Source organism: Wyeomyia smithii, chromosome 1, assembly GCF_029784165.1.
Source record: "Wyeomyia smithii strain HCP4-BCI-WySm-NY-G18 chromosome 1, ASM2978416v1, whole genome shotgun sequence".
Classification (NCBI taxonomy): Eukaryota; Metazoa; Arthropoda; class Insecta; order Diptera; family Culicidae; genus Wyeomyia; species Wyeomyia smithii.
In genome coordinates this window covers 22813261-22837762 of record NC_073694.1, presented here as the reverse complement: position 1 = coordinate 22837762, position 24502 = coordinate 22813261, and the positions used below count along the sequence as shown (strand labels likewise).

The 24502-nt window shown below is 39.9% G+C and overlaps 1 protein-coding gene and 1 pseudogene across 2 annotated transcripts in view; one reads left to right on the top strand and one right to left on the bottom strand.

Annotated features, from left to right (window-relative positions):
* The window catches only part of LOC129718914 (serine/threonine-protein kinase tousled-like 2), a 250180-nt gene extending 234552 nt beyond the window's left edge, over positions 1-15628 (bottom strand). For both annotated transcript variants that reach the window (XM_055670132.1, XM_055670134.1), the window contains exon 1: positions 14377-15628. The gene's annotated coding sequence lies outside the window, so the exon portion shown is untranslated. The remainder of the gene's footprint in view (positions 1-14376) is intronic.
* A 2494-nt stretch (positions 15629-18122) lies between these two features.
* On the top strand, positions 18123-23037 carry LOC129716634 (uncharacterized protein K02A2.6-like; annotated as a pseudogene).
* Positions 23038-24502: the final 1465 nt, after the last annotated feature.

Genomic DNA, 24502 nt, shown 5'->3' with positions numbered 1-24502 from the left:
TAGCAAAAGGTTAACGGTAAACCATTTTGAAAGCAAAAATCTACGGGTTTCGACTGTATATAATTTCCTGCGAACCTCAACAATAATACAAGATCTTCGAGTTCGGCGAACTGTCACATGAATTCCTTCAGAAAATTTCTGTATTGAATATTTTATAATTGACCATATAGTTCAACAATAGGATTAATGTTTTATGTAATGACTAAGTTGAACACAATGTATGATTTATTGAATTCGGGGTTAGATTTGTACATTTTGTAGCTTTGTTTGTTGACTTTTTGTCAGGCATGGGGAAAACACAGCACACCAATGCGCGTGGGACCCATCTGCTAACAAACACACCACGCAGGGCTATTCGTATTACCCTCCGTCGCTAGCTAAAGACAAAACAAAGGAGAGCCATTCGTGAACACGCGAGCCGAGGGTTTTTTAACTTCGGCACATGAGGCAACCGAGGGCTCGCAGTATCGGGGAACACACAAGCATTGGTCGCCACGATGAGATCGACAATGGTATAATATTGGAAAACTTGACAGTAGTCATCGCATACAACCACCTGCAATATTTTTTTCGCTTATCAATGCCGCCTACAAAATACTCTCTCAGATCCTGTTCCGTCCTCTATCACCTTTAACCAGGAGGTTCGTGGGTCAGTACAAAGCGGGTTTAATGGGAGCCCGTGCCACCACGGACCAGATCTTCTCAATCCGACAGATCTTACAGAAATGTCGCGAGTACAACACATCACATCTTCATTGACTTCACGGCGCCCTATGATACAGTCGATCGAGAACAGCTATGGCAGATCATGCACGACAACGGTTTTCCGGATAAACTGACTCGGCTGATCAGAGCCACCATAGCGCAAGTGATGTGCTACGTGAGTGTTTCGGGGATACTCTCGAGTCCCTTTGAATCGCGCAGAGGGTTGAGACAAGGTGATGGACTTTCCTGTTTGCTGTTTAACATCGCCCTTGAGGGTGTGATCCGGAGGTCGGGCATCGACACGAGGGGCACGATTTTCACTAGGTCTGTTCAGCTTCTGGGCTTCGCGGATGACTTCGACATTATATCACGTAACTTTGCGACGGCGGAGGAAACATACACTCGACTGAAAGCCGAAGCTGGACGGATCGGACTGCGGATAAATGCGTCGAAAACAATATTCATGCGAGCGAGAGGCTCCAAGGAGAACAACATCAGCCTCTCAAGTCAAGTCTCTGTAGACGGTGATGAGCTTGAGGTGGTCCATGAGTTCGTGTATTTGGGGTCACTGGTGACCGCCGACAATAACACCAGCAAAGAGATCCAGAGACGCATCCAGGCAGGAAATCGTGCTTACTTTTCACTTCGGAAGACACTTCGATCGAATCGAGTGCGACGACGCAAAAAGTTGACGCTGTACAAAACCCTGATAAGACCGGTTGTCCTCTACGGGATCGAGACAACAACGCTTCTCGCGGAGGACCTTAACGCTCTTGAAGTTTTCGAACGGAAGGTGCTGAGGACTATCTACGGTGGAGTACAGACGGACGACGGAGAATGGCGACGGCGCATGAACCACGAACTGCACGCGCTGCTTGGAGAGAATCCCATCGCACACCTGGCGAAAGTCAATAGGTTGCGGTGGGCCGGTCACGTCGTAAGGATGCCGGACGACAACCCTGTAAAATCACTTCTCTTCGGCAACCCTACCGGCACCAGAAATAAAGGCGAGCAACATGGCGCCAAATTCTTGATACAGCACGAGCCACCACGGCTCTCGTCTGATTGGTAAGGTAAGGAAATATTTTTTTCATATGTACTTTTGTAAACATGATGCGTTTGAGAAAACACGTGTTAGCAAGCGGGCTCACGAATTCGGGAACACTCGGCCATGTGTTTGCCGAAGCTTCTGAAGGGCTGTTTTATTTAGAACAGTGTGGGTTTCCGTTTCGTATAAGCACTGAAGGGCAATGAAAAACCCTCCGTGGCATCGCCTGAAACACACACGCAAGTGGTGTGGAGGGTTTGGGCATGCCTGCTTATTGTAACGTAAAATTGGGGTTTTTATGTACACATGGGAACGGCCTCAAATAGACTTTTCCCCATCCCCCATCAGTGTCGCCCAATCGAAGATTTCTTCGGGATTTTGAGTTCCTTGGTGTACAAAAACAGCTGGTGAGCAAGGAACTGCAAACAGTTGACTGGTAGAATTAAGAGATGCGTTCGAAAAGTCGACGAGCATACATCTTGTTCCGGTATCCTGACGAAGCTCCGCCAAACAGCCGATTCTTGGCCTTTCTCAAATATTCATTAATGCTTTTGGTATTATTGAATGTATCTTGGAGTGAAATATATTAGTTTTCGTTCTAGTACATCCAAGTTTTGTGACAGCATAAAAAAATCCAAATTTTAGTTGTCTTCCGTTAGCGATGAAGCATGTTAAAACAAATATTCTATGAACAATCCAGAGAATTATGCGAATAGGAACAACCGGTCTTCCGATTGGCGGGGCTAAGGTCAACCGACCGCAGGCACTTCTCTCAAGGTTTATGTGACTAAGAAATCTAATAAAGTGTGTGTGTATAAACCCCTTTGTTTTCGTATTTTGGTCGATTCATCTGAGAATTCTAATATTGTCCAAAAACCTAATAACTAAAATCGAAAACTATTACAACATCCCAGACCTTGAAATCACTTCACCAGAATCACGTGAGGAAACATTTCCGACATTAAATAAATCTTCGACCAGTGTGGAGGTACGGATGCATGATGTCAGTGGTTCATAAAAGCCGTACAAGGTCCGATGAGACCTAGTTGTCAGTGAATTTGACGAAGGAAGTCGTCTACCCGAAGCTCGAAAATCAAGGTGATAAAGCATAACCGGGGCATCAAGTTCATTTTTGAGCAGCTTGGCTACGGAGAATGCTTGTTGAATCTTACGACGAATCTCTAGTGTATCCAAACCAAATAGCTCAAAACTGTCTTTGTATCAGCGAAATTTATTTGGTGTAGGTACTCCAGCTGGTCTAGAGGTACGATGCTGGCCTAACAAGCTAGTCGTCATAGGTTCGAGTCCCGGCTCGAGAGAGACTGTTAGTGTCAGTAGTATCGCTTTGGATAATGTTGATTGTAAATTAGCATGTGATGACACATTACTCCAAAACCGTTGATCTGATGTACGCGTTCGAGGACACATCCATTTATCTGGTAATTTAATGAATTGGGACAAAACAACGATGGAATGTTATGACCACAACATTTGGCGATGCTTATTGTGAGATTGTTTCTGTTACACCAGTCAGCAAACGTGTCCTAACGTGGTGGTAGTCCTAGACAGAATTCACAACAAGGTAGATCTTCAGATCGTCGGCTTTTACCAGTACGCACCCGACACCTAGCATAACAAAGCCATCGAAATAGAAAGCAAACAGCAGTGGACCCAGATTACTGCTCTGAGGGACTCCGGAAGTGTTCCTGAATGTTCGTGAAACTGTGAAATCCAGCTCAATACGCCAAAGTGCGGCCGAAAAGATACGAGCTCAGCCAATAAGTCAGTGTCCCAGACATACCGAATGTAGAAAGCTTGAGGGGTTATATACCTTTTTGGTCGAGAAAAATGAGGAAAGTTTGAATTTATTTTTAAGTGCATAGCACCATTTTCATTGCATCAAAGTGGTATTTTTCTGAAAGTACAGTTTATCAAAAACAAAAAAATACATTTGGTTTTGAGATATAACAATTATTACTGGAGTAATGGCCGTTTCCCCGAAACGCGATTTTTTTGCAGAGGCTTGCGGTGATCCTGATAGAGACTCAGCGGGTCAACCGAAATCAAAAAACTCATATTATTTCATTAGTTTAGAAGTGTGCCGTGTCCTTGAACGATCGCTTTTATGAGTATTTTTGTTTTCATTGCAAACGGGAACGTTTTTCCCAAAAAAATGCACGTTTTGAGCGCCAAAATTGAATTAAATTTTTTTTTGCAGCAAAAAGTATCTGTATGTTTCAAAAAGCGATCGTTCAAGGACCGGCGAATTTAATAACGGAAATTGAAAAAAAAAAAAGATGAAGGAAATCGGTTCAGTAGTTTTCCCGCAATCAGGATCAGGGCAAAATCATTTTTCGGGAAACACTATTCCGAGATAATCGCGTGAAAAGTTTCAAGTTTAGCTCATGCGTCCGTGGCGAGGCGCGCTGCAAATCGCTTTAACTTTTTTCCTATTGCTCAGATCTTTATGAAAATCTGCGAAAATGTTCTCAAGATGTTGTTTTTGAAGATAATGCAATAAAATTTTTCTCGGTTTTTTTGAAAACTAAAAAGGTATATAACCATTTAAGTAAAAGTATTCGATAATCTACTGTGTCAAAATCGCCACAGTGTCAATTTGCGATCCAGCTTCCATCGGTGAGATACAGGAATTTGTGAGTTCGATCAAGTTGGTCGACACAAAACGTCCCGGCATAAAACCATGCTGATCAACCGGTATATAGCTTCTGGCGCTGATAAAAATATAACTGAGGGGCATGGCAAGAGCAGTAGCGCAGCGACAGAAATACCAGCCGGGATACCATCGAGACCAGGAGAGTAGTCAATTTCATAGCACTAGCAATAACCATAGTATGAGTAATATCGAAAATACCCAAATCAACAGCACCAACAGGGACACCAGCCGCAGCAGAAGGAAACTGATCGGCAAAAAATTCGCAAGATTCCGTAAGAGATAACTAAGAGGTGCCATACCAACAACAGCAGCAGGAACTTCAACGGAACAAACCGGTATAAGTAAGGGTAACCCCAGTGGAGGATGGAGAGGATCAACGGGAAGCAACGGAGCAATAACAAATGCACAGAGATTTCTTGTTCGGGAATCTGTAGTACCCGTTTTCTACGTCTGAACACTCAAAAGCGCATCAGTAGATAACCCAGATCGACCACATGCTGATCGACGCCTGGCACTTTTCAGATGTCATAGATGTACGGTCTTTTCGGGGGCTAAACGTCGATTCAAATTACAATTTAAATCGAGATCGGCGAGGAACATACGTCTGAACATCTAGAGGTTATCAGCGAACTTGCTGCAGAGTACACTCGAAAAGTTGATGGACGGATCGATGAACCAGTTGGAGTGAACCTGAACGAGCAGTCAGATGAGGAAAAAATACCGGGAAGCTCGGTTTACCGAAAAGATACTATACCGCCAAAATTGACAGGGAGGGGAATCTCGTTACCGGTAAGTCGTAGGTGGATAGACTTTGGAAACAACATTTGGAACTGGTGTTGAACGGTGAGAAAGCGAGGTGAACAAGAGAGAAAACTTGGATGATTGACGAGCTGTGGATCCACCAAAAATGGACGTGATGGAAAAACTTGCAGAGAGCTGAATAATCACGAAGCCGCTGAGAAGGACCGGCCAAACATTTCGAAGTCAGAAGCGAGTTACTGTATAGTGCTAGTATAGTATAGTGGAATATCCAGAGGGTATGATCTGAGAAGAAACTAGCTACGAACTGTTTGGAAGGACTCTCTGGCCTTATTTATAAGAAGGGCCTTTGTTGGCGGTTGTCGAGCGCGATGATCCAGATGTTCATCTTGAGACAGATTCTTGACAAATTTCGAAAACACAACTTGCATACACAATATCTCTGCAGACTTCAAAGCGGTGTTCAAATGAGTGAAGCGCAACGAGCTGTGGCAGAATATGCCTGAACTTTGTTTCATTATAAAACTAATTAAGCTAATACGTGCGACTCTTAACGGTTTCACATCAAGCATCAAGACAGCGTGCTAAACTTCGATCGCGTTTGTGACGTTGGATGGTCTGAATTAGGAGGACAGACTATCGAACTTGTTGTTCAACAAAGCCTTGGAAGGTGCTATTCCCTTGCTGCCCTTCATGCAGGTGTGCTGAGGAGCGGTTCTATCGTAACAAAGTCACACATGTTTTAGGCTTCGCGGACGACATTGACATTATAGGTGCTAATCGTAAAGCTGTGAAGAAGGCTTTAACGGCTCTCGGAAGGAAAGCTGCAAGAATAATGCTTATTACGGATTGCGTAACTAGCTTACGTCCCGCAGCCTACTGATCCGCTCAAAGTTCGCGATTTATAGGACGCTGATCCTCCTGGTGGCGTTCTACGGACGTGGACATAAAAAGAGGCCCACCGTCGAGTGCTTAAGGACTTCAAGCATAGAACCCTGCGATCAAAAAACTGTGGCAAATCACGATCTGTACGAAGTATACAACCACACTGATATTGGCAAGCTGGTAAAACACTACGAGTCGACGAGGATGCCCGGGAAACGGGTGTAAGGGACAAGACCTGGTTTTGTGGAGGCGTATTCTGGATTCAGCATAGAATGTTTGAGATTTGTTGTCATAAAAGTAAAATAAGTAGTATGAATTACATTTGAGAAAAAATGCAATTATTTTAATTAATTTTTGAACTGAAATCCGTTGAAAACTGACTGAGTTTAAAGCGACGAGCTTATGTTGTGACCACTTCTTTGAGTAGGGGTGTGCGAAACTGGCTTTTCTGGTGTCGAAACGGAACGAAACGAAATTAACCGTTAATTTCGGTTTCGCCAAATTAGTCGAAACGAAATCAAGGTGGATTTCGAGTTCTCGAGACGAAACGAAATTGGTCTCTAAATTTCGCGAAATTTCGCGAAATTTCGAAAAATAAAATAAATGATTCTGAAACATAGCATTACAATGATTTGAAACGTTGGAGCGTACGCTAACGAAGTACCCTTCAGTAGCTGATCGCAAGGTGCTTACCTGGTCGACGAAGAGTAACGTAGGTATTCAGATATCGATAAACCGACAATGACGAGAAAATCAAAAATGTTAAAAACTGAAATCTTGATGCATTCATTTATACAGATTATATTGCAGGTAATAGTAACGCGATAGATACAAATGATATAAAGGTCAAACTCGAAATGTCTTTGTAAATAATAATTTAATAAGCTTCTGAACTGATTCTTTTGGTTTGAATGCAACTATGTTTAAAATAGTAATCCTTCTTTCATAGCACTTTCATCATTCAAAATCCAAGTTTTGTCCTAGAGCTCGCACTGGAAAAGATGAAAGATGGTAGGTAGGATTTGGACCATTCCTGTGAGTTTTGGTGTCCCTAGCAAAGATAACTTTTCCAAAGAGTTTTTCCCTATGCAAACGTAAAAGCGACGAATCCGATAAGCAATTCCTCGGTGGCCTTCTGATGCATTTCTGCATTCTCTAAAAGCTTTAAAATTCACAGGAATGGTTGTAAAGCTGTGAAACCTTTGGGGGGCAACCATTTTTAGCTTTAGGGCAACTTTTTTTTCGCTTTTGTCGACCAGTGTTATTGAATTTTTTTTAACACCGTTTAGTCAGACTAGACTAAGTGACATCTTTATCAATTCGAGGAAAACAAAATTTAAGTTAACTATTCTGTAAACTTTGAAGTTTTCAATATGTTTGCACATTTTTTAATATAACTTAAAATTACTTTTCAACTGAACAGTTCCACAAAAAATGTCCAAGTTTCAATATTTTTTGTCATTTTAGATTTGGCTTAAACTTTGCATAAACGTTTCTATAGGCTGAGAAGCTATTTAAAATGCTATTTTGGGAGGATTATTGTGATTATAAATATTTTCAGAGCCAAAAGTTTTTTGATCAGTGTGACGTCTCTAGAAAAGTTTTAGATAGTAATTTTATCTTTCCGATAAAAAAAAAATCAAAAATTTCATTTTTTTAATGTAAAAGAAACATTAAAATTAATATAAAAAAGCTTATTTTCAAAAATCTTATGTTTTTTGTATAAAAATTACAAAAAAAATACCGAAGCGATGTCTTCAATAAATTAATTACCCACAGAGTGCCCAATTGGAGATTAAATTATTTTTTCAGCTAAATCGGTTTGTTTGACTGGCGTAACTAGTGTCTCTGGTAAGGTTGTAGAAAATAATTTTGTCCTAAAAAAATATGCCCTGTGAGTTTCGGCGACACCAAAAAAAAAATCCATTTGGGACCATTCCTAAACTACGTGGTCATATTTTGATCCCTTTTATACCCTCCTACTCTCCCGTGTTCTTTCGTGGTCTTTTGTTTTGTGATCTTATTCTGCAAATATATGTGGGTCATTCCATGTCAAGTGATCAGGCAAATGCAACGACCCTCTCCGATTCGCTTCAAAATGACTAAAATGACTTGTTCTAGGTCGAAACTGAAAAATCCAGAGTATTGGGTTAATCGGACACCCCCCCACCAATTGCGGGGCCCTCCAATTTTGTATTTTTTGATAAAAAGTCATTTTCCATGTTTTGGAAAAACATCATATCTCAAAGGCCGTAAGAGCTACAGACAATATTAGATACTCTTTTTGAAGGTTATTAAATTTACAATCGAATGGCATCATCAGATTTTGCAAACAGTGTTGCCAATATTGATATTTTTACGTTTAAAAACTAAAACTTCGTTTATCTCAAAACACCTCCTATTTTCTCTTAAATCTGATGTCACCAATGTGTTCAGCGGAAAATTTTACATAAGAATCACCTATCCACAAAATGCAATATGCGCCGTTGCGGAGATATTCAACTTTTAAGATAACGAGTTCGTTAAATTTCAACAATACGCCTACAAATGCGACAAGCCTTATTAAAACGTATCCCAAACTAAATCACCGCTTCAAATCTCAAAAAGTGGTTTCTCATATTCTACTTGATGGTACCTGAATTAACAGCCATTAAAGTACAACGTGCGTTTCATTAATTATAATTATTTAACAAGTTTGTCAGAAAATAACGTTTGATTTTTGTAGCACGTGACGACTTTTGTTTAACTTTTGGCGTTACATTGAAATAGGTACCCGGTCAGAGCTTGACAATGTCTTCATTAAAATGGTAACGTCAGCTTGAGGTGTCGCCGAATGCATTCCTCGGATCCCTGGAACAGATTTAATTGAATCTAACCTGGCAGCACTGACAACTGGTGGATTTTATTGCTCGTTTTATCAGAAATTTGAAATTTTTCTTTGAGTTGCCGAACCATTTCCTCTCCAGCACTTTCTAGACCTTCATTTTGCTGACTAAAAACAGCCTCAAAGGTTTTGATGCCTTTAGCAGTTTTTCTCTACTGTATTTATTCGATCGTTTGACCTTCGACTCACTAACGGGTGATTGACCAAGAGATTGCAAAACCATGTTAAGGCAAACCAGCTGTGTCTTTACTATACAAGTAAACGATTAAAACAGGTTCAAAACAATTTCAAATAAAACAAAACAATAATGACATCGCAGAAGTGAGCTAATCACTTCATTTCCAACATTTTCATGTTGTAAAGAATATAGTGTGAAAAATCCTTTTACTCCGCTCATGCGGAGTTTCCAATTCTTCAGCTAAATGATCCAACACACCAGTATCTATAACAAGGAAATAATGACTGTTAACTATAATGCTTGTAACAATACTTGTGCTGAGGTATACTATTTTCATCGATTGCTACACCTGTTTCCTGATCCATCATTCTATCTTGCGAATTAATCCTTACAACCTCCGCTCTCAGTGCTGCATCATATTGGATGCATGTCTCTGACCTTCTACTATTTCCTGATTGTTTTCATGAAACCTGTCATGAAAACATGACGAAATGATTATTAAATTTTTCTTACGAGCACCGCCATGGCAATTCAGCGGATTGCAGCATTGTTTCTGTCCAGCTGCAAAATATTGGCCAAACTGTTTTTCGTGCCTTCCGCATATAGTTTGCAAACGTTGAACACCAAACTTTGCCATTCGATTGTAAATTTAAAAACCTTTAAAATCGGTATCTAATATTGTCTGTAGCTCTTACGGCCTCTGAGATATGATGTTTTTCCAAAACATGGAAAATGATTTTTTGTCAAAAAATACAAAATCGGAGGGCCTCGCAATTGGAGGGGGGTTGTCCGATTAACCCAAAACTCTGGATTTTTCAGTTTTGACCTAAAACAAGTCATTTTATTCATTTTGAAGCGAATCGGAGAGGGTCGTTGCATTTGCCTGATCACTTGACATGGAATGACCCATGTACAATAAAGTATGAAAAATTTATAAAAAAAATGAAGGTTTAAGAAAACGGATTATTAGTTATTGCGCAAATAGTAAATAGAATTTTCAGTAATATCATTTTATCAAAACCAAAATAACAAATAGATAATGGTTGTTTAATTTTTATTAATATTTCATTGTCTTTAACAAATATAACAGTTTCCTTACCTGAAAGTAATTTAAAATACGCTATTCTGTTGAGTATATTCAAAATGATTTTTAATTTGTTGTTGAGTATCAAAATAAATGAAATTTGTTTAAGCAGTTTGATCTTACCTTAGTTTTTTTAAATAAATTACAAAGTTTTGGAATGTCGAACAATATATAAACATCTTTCTTTCTTCCTTCAGTTCACGAACATCCAGGTCTTATATATTTTTTTGAGGACCAAAACGTTGATTTTTTTTTACCGGTCGTTGAGTTCCAGGAAAAATGTCATAAATCCCGACGCATTGTAAAATAGAACTATTATTCTAAAGAAGCAAATGCCATATAAGACAAAGCCTGTTTAAATAAAAAAAAATTTCTTCGTTCGGATAAATTTGAAATATGTTTCAAAAATTTGATTACAGTTAATTGCTGACAACTCTCAAACTTTCCGTGACACTTATTAATTATTAAGTCGTGTCAAATAAATTTATTAATTAAAAAATTGCGAAAACTTCGTCTTATGTGGTCCCCGTGGTTCTGTGGTTAGTGATGTCGGTCGGCTAGCTCTCCCACACGGTTGTGATATCGGGTTCGATTCCCGATCAGGTCGAGGAACTTTTCGAGCTAGAAATATATTCGATTCAGCACTGGGGCACGGTGTATCGTTGTACTTATCCTACAACATGCAAAATGTGCCGAAAACAATATCGATAACGAATTCTCTCAACTAATCTAGTTGATCGAGACCGCATTAGCCCCCAGGCTAATAAACCCCCCCCCCCTCCTCCCGTCTCCCTATATATGGCTACGTGGTTTGGGAACGGCCCCTTTGGAACAAACCAAAAATTATTTTTCTTTCAACCAATCAACAGTTAGAATGGAATGTTGTAATGCAACAAACAAATAATTTTCTCTTTACTCAACTGAGTTGTTCGTAATCATCCTCGTTCTCTTATTTCTCGTTCTTTCTATCCTTTCTTTTCTTCTACCTTGTATATTCGTCAAGTGCAAAGTCAGAATCACTTTTATGCTATAATCTGAACTTGTTTTTGACATTGTAAAATTTTGTGCCCCCTAAAACGAGAGTAACATTTCTCAGTTATGTGTTCAACGAGAGCGAACCATGTACTTTTTATTCATTCATTAATAAAGTATACTTTTTTGGTTACACGTTTAAAACATTTTTGATAAGGTACCTGGCAATTTTGAAACCTATGCTGACTTTGAAGTCAGAGTGTTTTGAAACAATACTAAAAACTTAGGCAATTACAACTTTTTCTGCTTGACACATCGATCACTCTGTCTGCACACTATAAGGCATGATATCTGGTCAGCCTAGTGATAGCAATGAACTATTTGAAAAAACACATTTAAATACACTACGGTGTGCGAAGAGGAGTCCACTAACACAGAGAAATCCGAAAAAGCGCTTAAAAATTTTTACAAGTCGAGTAGCATAGAACATTTGGCCTGTAAGATAGAGCTTCAGAGTTTTAGTTTTGACAGAAATTGCTATGCCCTCCTAAACGAAAGACAAAAAGTGACCTCTTTAATCTTGTGCGCTGCAAATATAACCACATTTTGATGTACGTAAAAGATGCGTAAAATTTATTCCTACAAACAAATTACTAGATACCTTGTAGCGCATTTGGACGGCTTCATATTCCTCGAATATGACTTCAGTGATGACATGAATTTTATGCTCTGCGTGAATAAAAAATACCTCCCGCATGATGTAACGGTTTTGTCTTTAGAAACAAAAATTACCGGCTGAGTGTTTATTCTACTATGTCTGACTTAGTATACCAGATATCTGTTGAGATATATTCAATTTAATTTATAGTCGCAATGAGCACAAACCAAAATAATGTAATAATCTGCATCGGAAATTTGGTCCGAAACTTCGCGAAATTTCGTAATCGTCGAAATTGGAAGATTAATTTCGCGAAATTTTAGGTGGAATTTAGCGAAATTCAACGAAATTTTTCGGCAATTTCGCGAAACCGAAATTTCGCGAAATTTCGGGAAATTTCGAGTTTTGCGAAATTATACGAAATCATTCGAAATCTCGCACAGCCTTATCTTTGAGACCCTAAAAGACAGCTCCGTGGGATTTTTTCCTTATTTTACAGGATCACAAGTCCATTGTTGGTAACGTTTTTGGAGAATTTTATTATTTCTAGGAGTGTTTATAGAAAATTTTGCCTTTATTCAAGATTATATTCGGGTCTTCAGTTTCATTTTGAATTATATTTCGTCAATCCTGAGAACAACTCATGATAATTTTCCTGTAAAATTACTTGTTTTACCTCAATAATATTTTAGCAGTTTCTAGCAGAAATTAAGGACCATACAGAGGACCGTTTCCAACAATCAGACTCACCTATTCTGACCGTTACCTAAAGTTTTTGTTATCTCATTCAATCTTCAAAGTCGTATGAGCCTCTAAAGTTCCGAGTTATAGTTTAACTTCGAATTCGACGTTCAACACAAACATTTCGCTGTTGAAGCAGGCTTGATCTTTCAGCTTTTTTTGATTGATCTTCAGAAGCGATCATCAGAGTGATTAGGAATCATTTTTAATTTGGCTATTCTTGGTCCTTTAGAAATACTTTTAGGAATCCAATGCAATCGGAATCTGACGATAGATTGGTATTTATAGCAGAATTCGATTCTAAAATGATTACTTTTAGGAATGACGGGATTGTTCAGAGGTCATTTATGGTGTTTCATTCTTAAAGATTTTAAATACTGATCCTGATAACGGCGATGAAAAAAATATTTTTGCGTATGTTTATACAAAATATTGTTTATACACGATCAAATGGTGACGTAATTATTTCCTATTTACTATAAAAATTTGCAAACGGGCTGAATCTTAAAATATTGATAGTATAGGGGAATAAGTAGAATTAAGAATGGATAAATTTTATATACACAGTCAGCGAGTACAAACGAGACTTTATGAAGTAAATAAAAACAAATAAACGAAAATAAAATTACGATTACGAGTCAATTTTTTACTGTAATTCTGAGTTAATGTTAGGCCGATTCCAGGCTTTCTTAGGACCACTTTTTAAATCTTTTCAAACTAGGTACTGGAAACGTTTTCAGTGATTCTTAAGTTGACTTGAGATCATATTTTGGGCCTTTTCCTATCCTTTCTACTTTTATTGATACCGATAATTTATGCCTTAAAACAGCTATCATCGATGCTCAGCCTCAGCAGCTTATTTTCAGTGATTCTGAGCTTGTTTTTTATTCTGGCTTCAGCGTTTATTTTTTCAGAAATTCTCAGCCTGATTTTGTATCATTTTTTCAACGACATTTCGCAGTAATTCTAAGATTAATTAGGGATCATGATTCTGTTTATTGTTGTCTTTTCTACTAGTGACATTTTGTGGCCTTTAGAAGCGTGGATCGTTTAAAAGTATTCCACCGGTTCTAATTTTGTTTTCAATAGTATTGATATTTAAAAACCGTTCCTCAATGATTCTAAACCTGATAATTTTAAGCTCAATTTGGAATCATTTTAGAAGCTCTATAAGCGTTTTGTAGGCTTTGTTGGCGTGATATAATTTTCCGACTTAAACTTTTCTAATGTATTTTTTTTAGATCCTGCAAGTTTCAATTGAAATTCTAGAAAATACACCATGCATGTCACCAAACTCACAAAGTTTCACTGAAATCTCTCGCCACGACAGGGCTAGAAGAATTAGCGTGAAAGTCCTCTCAGATGGTGAATGTGGGCGAGACAGGAAAAATTCGAGTTCTGAGTCACGACGGAAATGCGTGTGTGCGTTTTCCAGTGTCCGGTCAAAGCACGATCGAAAAGGTCAGCGCTGAGGGACCACCGCTCGGAAGGGGAAGGGGGTTCGCTCGGAACGGTAATAAGTAATAGACTAAATGAAACCAGAGCACCGATACTGACAAAGTATTTATGCTTGGTGAAAAGCGTTTCCTCCCCGTCCGTGTACTCATGGCTAAAAATAGGTGGCCCGAAATTGAAATTAAACGCTAAAAAGTACACGGTTTCGATCGATTCCCGAGGCTACCCTCTAGCATCCGCGGTGATAGTTTGTGGAAATTGACTGCGTCAAATAATGAGTTTATATGCTAGGAAAAAAAAAACATAGACGGTAATGAATGCTGTCTTACTTACCACACTAGTCATGAAGAAAGATCCTGCACTCTCAGAATATTTTGAATATTTTTTTCTTCTATGCTTTGATTATATATTATAAATTAGATATAAATAAAAGAAAACTTTCACAGATGATTAAAGTTATAAACTGTTTTATAATATTTTGGAACCACTATCATTTGCTTTTTTCACTAGCAAATTAAACTTTTTTCATTTTCTTCTGCTTCCTCCTCTATCATCCGGACGATTCTCGCCTCGAAAAAAAGCAACAACTTAAATATGGCTGCCAATTATCGCAAATCCCTCCTCTTGCTCGAGCGACGATTGTGTTGTTCTTGCTCTAATCACGGTCAATATATTATCCGCAATTAGTCATTGCAGATCGATGCCGTAAACTCGAAACGTCGCAGCCAACTTTGCCCGGTTGTAGTCGAATCACACAACTCTTTGTCGGATCATAATTCAGTTTTGAAATTGCTGTCTAGAACTGCCATTCCTACTATCTGGTTTGCGGATTTTTTTTCTCCTCAACTGATTAACGCAAAATTACTCGCTGTGATTTGCTTGAACCCGTGTCCGGACTCTGATCTGCTTCAAGTCTGTTCTTTATTTTTTTTTTGTTGAGAAAAGATGAGTCTCTTCGACTGAGATTTCCGTCCAAACTCACTGCTCCACCACTCGGGGTTTTTCTTTCTCGGCAACTGCAACAATCCGGATGCAACATTCAGCGCACTTCTAGTGTAGTTTAGAAGAAAACACTTCCAAATCGGCACCAATCGAGCGAAAACCGATAAAGAAAAAAAAACCTATTTTTTCTCACCATCTTCAGGCGCAGTGAAATTGTTGTTTCTTGTTTTTGCAAGCTTCCTCTTCTTCACGCACCGCACATAGCAGCGAAACTGTTTTGACAGTTCTCCGTCGTTTTGCGTCCACCCCGTTCTCCGTTCACGAACACATGCGCAGCGAGATGCACATTACTGCACACGCAACACACAAACACCCGTCGTACTCACATTCTCACGCCCGAATGGTGAGTTTCCGATTCCCCATTGCATCGCCAATCATCGGAAAGAAATACGCAACTTTTAGGTTTTGAAATCACTTTCCTAGGTTGGTCACTTCACTGGCACGTAAAATCCACCCCGGGGTGGATACAAGGGGCACACAATCGGGCAGGTTTTCCGGCTAGAATCCGTCCATTCGAGCGTAATAAACGAGTGCAATATGCAGCAGCAGTACGGACTGCTTCGGCCTGCGAAACGCGATTTTTGGTGTGGATCGTGCTTCGTGACATGGATTGGATCACAGCTCACAGCAGATAAAGTAGCCGCGTGAGGAGATACTACGCACACACACACGCGTGAGTTCGAAGCGCGCGCGGTATTTTGACGTTTCAGACTTTTGCGGTCAACTGTGGCCGCTTGTACAATTCAGAGGGGGAAGGAATGTTGTAAAATGGTTATCTGAAAACTCTTTAGAATTTTAAAACTAATAAAATATTATATAGAGCTCTACAGCTTGGTTTAGCTCAACGTTCAACTGATTTGACTAAGCTGTATTTAAAATGTAAGCGATAAAAACTTGCAAATTTAATTAGTGTTTTCGGTATATTTTATATTCATTAAGTTTTTTCTTGATTATTCCCGTTTCCCATTGAGGTTCAAGTTGAATAATATCTTGTAAATTTGCAATTTAAATTATTAGGATTTGTTTGCTTTCGAAATTAGGACTTAATATTCGTAGCAATTTATATCTACTTGTCAAGGAAGGGAAATAATCTTACAACTAACTTTAATGCCAACTTATTGGATCTTGGCTATCATCGTTGCAGGTTTGCAATGAATTCTGTCGATTTGTTTAATAATTTTATTCGACATAGCTTCTAATCTTTCAACACCAGTAAGTCCATGTAATTCGAGTGTATCAAACCAAGGTAGATGCTTCGAAATCATTTTTCGAATTAAATTCTGAATTCTTTGAAGCGTTTTGACCTTCATTAAGCAGGCAGTATGTGAGTAGAGGAAGAACGAAAAATAAGCGAACTGGAAATATGATACAGATTTGGAATAATATACCGCATCCCGACGGGACTTGAACCCGCAATCTCCCTGTCTCCGGCATGGTGTTTTGACCAATTAAACTACGGGGGACGGTGGTACTGTTCCACAATCTATATCGTATCACATTCCGCTGTCGACCTTGTTGAACAACAACTTCATCTGATCGGTACAGCGCATAAAGCACTGCTGGTCTAGACAATTTTGTTTGTGTAGGTTGCCTACAAGCCATAGTTTAACTGTGTAAAGTAATTATGAAATTTCCTTGATTTTTTTGTAGTATTAAATACCCTATTATTGCCTTTTCATGTGGATGTCCTTAAAGAGTCGGCTTCTACATGGTATTTTCATTAATTATTTTCAATATTCATGATTTCCTTTGGTTCGCTAGTGGAAGATATTCAATTTTTTACGGTGTTAGAGGCTCTTCTGTTTTTTTTTTTGTAGATTTTCAGAAAACGTTTTCAAAATTCGTTCAACAAGTTTATTTCCTATCATGAAAATTACAACAATGTAGTTAGGTTCAGATGACAAAAGTTTTATAACAAGAAATTAATGTGTCAGTTTTATCAGATCATATCTGAAGCAATGAATTATATAGTTGAAATGGTTTTAAAAATTAGCAGGTCCTCTAGACTTTGCTAGGCGGCAATTTTTGCTGATCTGATTGGCTGTAGACTTTTTGATCAAAGAAGATGGTCCATCCTCATCAGTACTGCTGGCGCCACCTGAAACCCCACGATCAACTACGGTCCTGTTCTGATCAGTTTCCTTTGTCATAGTCACCCCTTTGGCATCACGCCATGTTTCAAGGGCTAACATCTCAACATATGTAGAAACGAGATAGCATATCACCGCTTCTTTTCATACATCTTCATCTTACTGCTGACAGCGGGCACAAATTAATTTGAGCCCAGGACATGAGTTCATTGTCATTCACTGTTACTCGGTATAGGGATGCCAAAGGCTCGGTCAAAGTAGTTTCTTTGCGGCACTCGCGGTCGCAGATTACATGATTTCTCTGTTGAGGTGCCAGATGAATCTATAGCGACGTCCTCACTTTTAGACTGACCTGATCCACCAGCTGGAGGCTCACCACGAGGAAGTCTCTCTCTCGGGTTTTTGGTTGAAGTATTATTCCTCATAAAGATCTCGCATATCTTATCAACGCCAACGTCGAATTTCTCTACTGGATGCTTGGGATCTATGTAATCGTCTGGCCCGAAGCCATTTTCATCTACAGCATCTAGCGGAGGTGTTCTTGTTTGGCTCCTTCTGATAGGTTCATGACCCAAGCATCCTAAATCCCAGGCTGGATAAATGAAGGGTCTTGAAAAGGGTGGGACATCAGGATCCACCCATCCAGGAACATTGGAAGACATCGCTTTGTGTCGAATTTTATGAATTTAAGTGTTTTACGCGTTTTTCAAACTCCACGTGGATTTCAGATTGTACCATAGGCATAGAATCATAGACATGTTGTCAGGTTGGCCATGATTTGTAGCTATGGTACGAAGACAACAAATTGAAAAATTCTTTTGATTATCATTGTAACCACCGAACTGATAAGTCGAAATATATAGTTACTCTTATTGTAAAGAACATTACATTTTTGGCGACGAGGAAAAGTTCGTGCTGTTCCCTGAAGCAACTTTGGATTTGTTAAAGATAATTGAAGTTCACACTGAAACTCTCTAACTGTCACGAATGGTCGATCAAGATCTGAAGCAGGCGATTCTCCGGTTGACGGACCTCATTGCAAACCAACAACAGCAGATTGCAGCTCTTCAACATGGTAATGTCAATCTTGTTGGTAGCGAGAAGATCATCGAGTCACTCTCCTCTGGAATCGAGGAATTTCACTACGACCCAGACGGTAGTATTTTCTTTGATTCGTGGTACGCACGGTATGAGGACGTGTTTAAGGAGGATGGAAAGAATCTGGACGACAAAGCTAAAGTTAGACTGCTTCTGAGGAAAATCGGCACTCAATTTCACGAACGCTACGTCAACAGTGTTTTACCAAGTCATCCCCGTGATTTTGAATTTGAAGACACCGTTAAGAAATTAAAGAAATTGTTCGGACGCCAAAAGTCCCTCTTCAACGCACGCTATCAGTGTCTCCAATACGTCAAGAGCGAAGCCGATGATTTTTCGTCATATGCAGCTTCGGTCAACAAACATTGTGAAGCGTTCCAGATTGAAAAACTATCCAGTGACCAATTCAAGACGCTCAGGTTTGTGTGCGGTCTTCAATCACCGCGCGATGCAGACATTCGAACCAGGCTGATTGGTAAGCTGGAAGCTGAAGAAAACGCGCCACCTGCCGAAGGTGTAAATCTCAAGCTTGAAAACCTGGTTGAAGATTGCAACCGAATTATCAACCTGAAACAAGATACGCAAATGATTGAGAAGGGTTCCGTGGGCAAGTTAAATGTCAACGCAATTTCTCGTCATCATGCTTTAAATAAAAAAGAGAAGAAGTCACCAAAAACACCTTGCTGGTTTTGTGGGGATCTTCATTATGTCAAGGAGTGTCCTTACCAGACGCATATCTGTACGAAATGCAAACGAAAGGGCCACAAGGAAGGGTACTGCTCTTCATCCGAAAAGAAGCCATTAAAGCAAATCGACAAACCGAAACCTAAAGACAATGTTAAGTCCAAAGGTATTGCGGTTAAGCGAGTTGATCTTACAAAGAAGCGGAAGTATATAAAGATCGCCATCAACGGATCAGCAGCAACACTGCAGCTCTCATACATTTTGAATACGACCGATTTCCGACGGTTAGTGCTGCCATCTGATGACTTAAATTCCCATAAAATTGTCACTATGAGCAAAACCGATTTATCGTGCATAGTTCGCCATCGATCGTTGAGCTGTTCAAGATTGTATATGAAAAAGGTGTAGCAGTTTGGTCAGCTCGACGCTTAAGATAACATGCAGATTAATGATATTGTCATTTTTTGCACTTAACGCTATTGTCATTATTTTTGCACATTCAAAGTACGAAAGAAAAGTGTGTTTATATTGAGTGGTTATATTTATTTTTAGGTCCCATTCTACCAAAACTTAAAGTTTGATATGTCGCAAGCCAGGTTTCAGCACCATTGTGCATATGGTCAGGTTCACCGGGGCACCCGATTTTTGCTTTATTAACCTCGGCAAGAGTGGAAAACTTGGCTGTAGAGCGTGCTCATAACGGTTATCAGGAATTTCTGATGGTACGCTCAATTTTAAATGATGCGCCGATTATTCTTGATTCTTCTGGAAAGTTTCATGTTTAAGAGCTAAACATTCGTACACATTATTATCATTTTTCGGATGGCAGCACCGTACAGTCGTTCACGTGGATACTGAAAAAATTGTTTCACCTTTCAGCAGTCATGTCTTGGCCTTGTCGTCAGTTGATTTTGACGTTAAGTATACATCATATTAACAGTGTATAAATTAGTTCGACTTTTGCTCACGCGCAGCGACAATCATGTCCGATGAATTCTGCAAGAGTCAGGTATCTTGTTCTAGTCATCTTTGCTGTCATTGATTCAACGGAAATTGCCGCCGTAAGCGCATCAGGTGACAGCATCAACATCGTGGGTGAGTTCAGAACCGAAATCCCCATCCAAGGTGTAATGAATGAAGGACGAGTCTTCGTTGCAAACAATCCGGACCTCAACGTTCTCGGGATCGAGACAATTGAGCTGTTCGATCTCTGGTCGGTTCCCTTCAATTCGTTAGTCAACACCATTCAGCAAAATTCTAAGGTAACAATGCAGAAGTTGCAAGCCAAGTATCCTGAAGTGTTTCAGTCAAACCTCGGATGCTGCAAACAAGCTAAAGTGACACTCTACTTGAAGCCAGATGCACGACCAGTGTACTGCCCAAAGAGACCTGTTGCCTACGCTGCCCTTCCGAAAGTTGATGCAGAGCTTCAGAGACTTCAAGACAACGGCATCATCTCACCAGTCCAATTCTCCGATTGGACTGCACCTATAGTCGTGGTTCGCAAATCCGATGTCTCCGTACGCATTTGTGGTGACTACTCAACTGGCCTAAATGGCGCCTCGAGTCAGATCGACATCCACTACCGCATCCGGACGATATTTTCGCTGAACTAGCCGGCTGCCGTTTCTTCTCCTGTATCGATTTTTCGGATGCCTATCTCCAAGTCGAAGTTGAAGAAGAATATCGAAAGCTGCTCACTATAAACACGCACAAAGGTTTGTTCCAGTATAATAGATTGCCACCTGGTGTTAAATCTGCGCCTGGAGCGTTCCAGAGAATAGTCGATAGTATGGTTGCTGGAATACCATGTGTGAAGCCATACCTGGACGATATATTGGTCGCTGGAAGGACTCAGAAAGAACATGATTGCAGTTTAAACAGTGTACTTCGGCGAATTCAAGAATTTGGATTTCATCTGCGCATCGAAAAATGTCGTTTTTCTTTTCCGCAGATTAAGTTTCTGGGTCATATTGTCGACCAACATGGTCACCGCCCAGACCCAGCCAAAACTATTGCTATTTCCGAAATGTCACCACCAACGAATTTGTCGCAGCTACGTTCGTATCTAGGTGCGATAAATTATTATGGACGTTTTGTTCGTCAAATGAAGGAACTCCGAGCACCACTTGACCGTCTACTAAAGAAAGATGCTGTTTGGGAATGGACCACTGATTGCCAAAAGTCGTTTGATCGATTTAAATCTATACTGGTTTCCAACCTTTTGTTGACGCACTTCGATCCTCCATCCAGACGCCTCCAAGAACGGTTTAGGCGCCGTAATTCTGCATCGTTTTTCTGATGGATCTATAAAAGCTATTGCAGACGCTTCAAGGTCGCTTACGCCCGTGGAAACGAATTATAGTCAAATTGAGAAGGAAGCGCTCGCGTTGGTGTTTGCAGTTACCCGTTTCCACAAATGGATATTTGGTCCAGAGGCGACTCGTCCATAGGCGACTCGTTCAAATAGTAACGACTAGAATGACTTGCGTGATTACGCGGACATGATTGTGATTACTTCCTCCAATTGCGATTTTCAGAATGTGTAGTTGAACAGGCAGATTCAAAAGCCGCGAGTCGCCCCTGATTTGGTCGTAAATTCGTGTTACAGACCGACCATAAGCCACTTCTCAAGATATTTGGTAGTAAGAAAGGAATTCCCATATACACGGCCAATCGTCTTCAGCGTTGGGCGCTAACGATGTTGCTCAACAATTTCGATATCCAATACATTTCAACCGCTAATTTTGGACACGCTGACCTGTTGTCACGGCTGATGACCAGCCACAGTAAGCCAGATGAGGATTATGTGATTGCTGCACTTCAAATGAAAACTGACGTGAAGGCAATACTCGAAGATTCGATATCTAGTTTGCCAGTTACATCGAATATGATCGCCAAGGAAACCCAAGACGACCCTGTCCTACAAGAGGTCATAAATTGCATATATAACGGCTGGCCAAAAACTGCGAACGAACTCAGTACTTCTGCTGCTCAACAGTTCTTCTCCCGACGAGATGGTCTTCAAGTTACCCAAGAATGTGTTATGTTTTGCGATCGTGTTGTAGTTCCGGTACGATTTCGCAAGCGTATTATTCGATTACTTCACCGTGGACACCCTGGAATCGATCGAATGAAATCACTAGCAAGAAGCTACGTTTACTGGCCAAACATCGATGAAGAAGTTGAATCATTTGTGCGTCAGTGTCGTTTCTGTGCAGTTGCAGCAAAATCGCCTCGCAAGACTACACTCGAATCATGGCCAATACCAACGAAACCATGGGACAGGATCCATGTTGACTATTCTGGTCCTGTTGATGATTATTATTACCTTGTCATGGTCGACGCTTATTCCAAATGGCCGGAAATATTCAAAACCCGGAGCACAACCACTACTGTGACGTTGGAGATTTTACAAGAAACATTCGCGAGATATGGAAACCCGCAAACTCTTGTATCTGACAATGGTACGCAATTCGTTAGTGATCGGTTTGAACGTTTTTGTCAAGAAAGCGGTATCCAGCACCTCACGATAGCCCCGTACCATCCACAATCAAACGGACAAGCTGAACGCTTCGTCGATACTCTAAAAAGAGGACTAAAGAAACTTGTCGAAGGAGAAAAGGCAGTGACGTTTCAGCATCCACAAATATTTCTTTCAGTTTATCGGTCAATGCCAAATAGAAACGTTCCTGAAAACAAGACTCCTGCACATCTATTCTTAGGTCGACCTTTGCGGATAACTTTGGACCTGTTAAAGCCGTGTCTTCCAAGTCCAACCATGGTTAACAACAAACAGAATGCTCAATTCAACAAACGACACGGTGCGGTGACTAGAGTTTTCGATTCCGAAGCATTGGTTTTCGCTCAGGTTCATCACAACAATTCTACCAAATGGATTCCCGGGCAAATAATCGAGCGCAAGGGTTCTGTTAATTACACTGTGCTGCTTGAGATCGGACACATACAAATCAACTACGACAACGGTTTCCAAGTGAAAGTGATGTTGTTTTGGAGCATAACAATCAACTTCCTTTGGAGCTGCTCATTGACGAATTCCAACTCCAAGTGCCGCAAACCCTGGTTACAGAAAAACCACCAGAAGATCAGGAATGGGTAGCAGATTTCGAAGCAACAACTTCTATAGGTGAACCAGATTCAGACATTACAATAACGGGCGACTCGAATGTTCCAGTTGAAAATTCTCCAGAGCATGTTAGACAAGAGGGAAGACATCGCAGACTCCCGGCCTGGCTTGCACCTTAGGATCTTTTCTAAAAAAGGGAGATGTACCATAGGCATAACATCATAGACATGTTGCCAGGTTGGCCATGATTTGTAGCTATGGTACGAAGACAACAAATTAAAAAATTCTTTTCATTATCATTGTAACCACCGAACTGATAAGTCGAAATATATAGTTACTCTTACTGTAAAGAACATTACACAGATTTATGCAGCGCGGTTCGGAATCAACTAATCGATTATTTATTGAAAATTATCGAAAATTTCAGCAGATAATCGATTACTTCGATCATTCGAGAAGCAATCGCACTCAGAAGAAATATTACCAAGCAAACGCGTAAAAACAACGTAAATTTACGTAACCCTGGATGTTTTTACTGGTTTAAGTAAAGAATGCGTATAAAAATAGGTAAAAACAAAGCAATAGATTTATATGAAATGCGAGTATCTCATTCTGGGTAAAATTTGTATGGAATTTTTGATAATGATTATTAAGGGTATCCAAGTATAGGCACAGATAACAGACATTCAAGCTTTAATTTCGCTTCATGTGTAAACAGATGCAACGGTTTTTTTAGAATGCCGTACCACGCAGTTTGGTGGCGCTAGAACTAGTGAATGATTTCATAAAACCGATAGTTTTTCAGCTCTTTTCGATATTATCGCAATAGAAGGGTTGCCGTTTTTTTTTGTAGAAATTTTGAACAGTCGTAATTTGTACATTATCGACAATTTTAATCAGTCTTAGTTTATTTGCGATAAATTTGTTTGTTTTAGTGTTGATTTGAGAAAAAATACGCAAACCTCACGAACCAGTGTTATATCGTTGCAAAACAGCGACTGTATAATATGTGAGAATTTTCATGCGTCTGGCAGCTTTGACTGTAAGGAACCATTCAAATATTACATAACGCGGAATTTGGCAATTTTCAATACCCACCCACCCCCATGTAACGCAATTTCACATGTTTGCCACATGCACTATAACGCTCCGCTGAATACCCCCCACCCCCTAGAGCGTTATGTATTATTTGAATGATCCCTAATCCAGCGCTGCGAGTAAAGCCTGTAATACACTCTTTGTCTAATGGTCAAATATTTGACCTGCTGACATAATGGTCCAATTTATTTGACATCATGGTTGTTGTTTGCCCCATGTTAAAATTGGAGAGTGACAAACAATCACGGGAATGGCATCGCTGTCAGCTACCATACATTTGACGCGTTACCAACATCACTGGCACTGGCACCCGAAAAATGGGCAGTTTACCCTTTTCTTATGTTGATTCGGACAAACCGGCCAAATGTTGACTGCAATTATTAATAGCATATCAGACAGT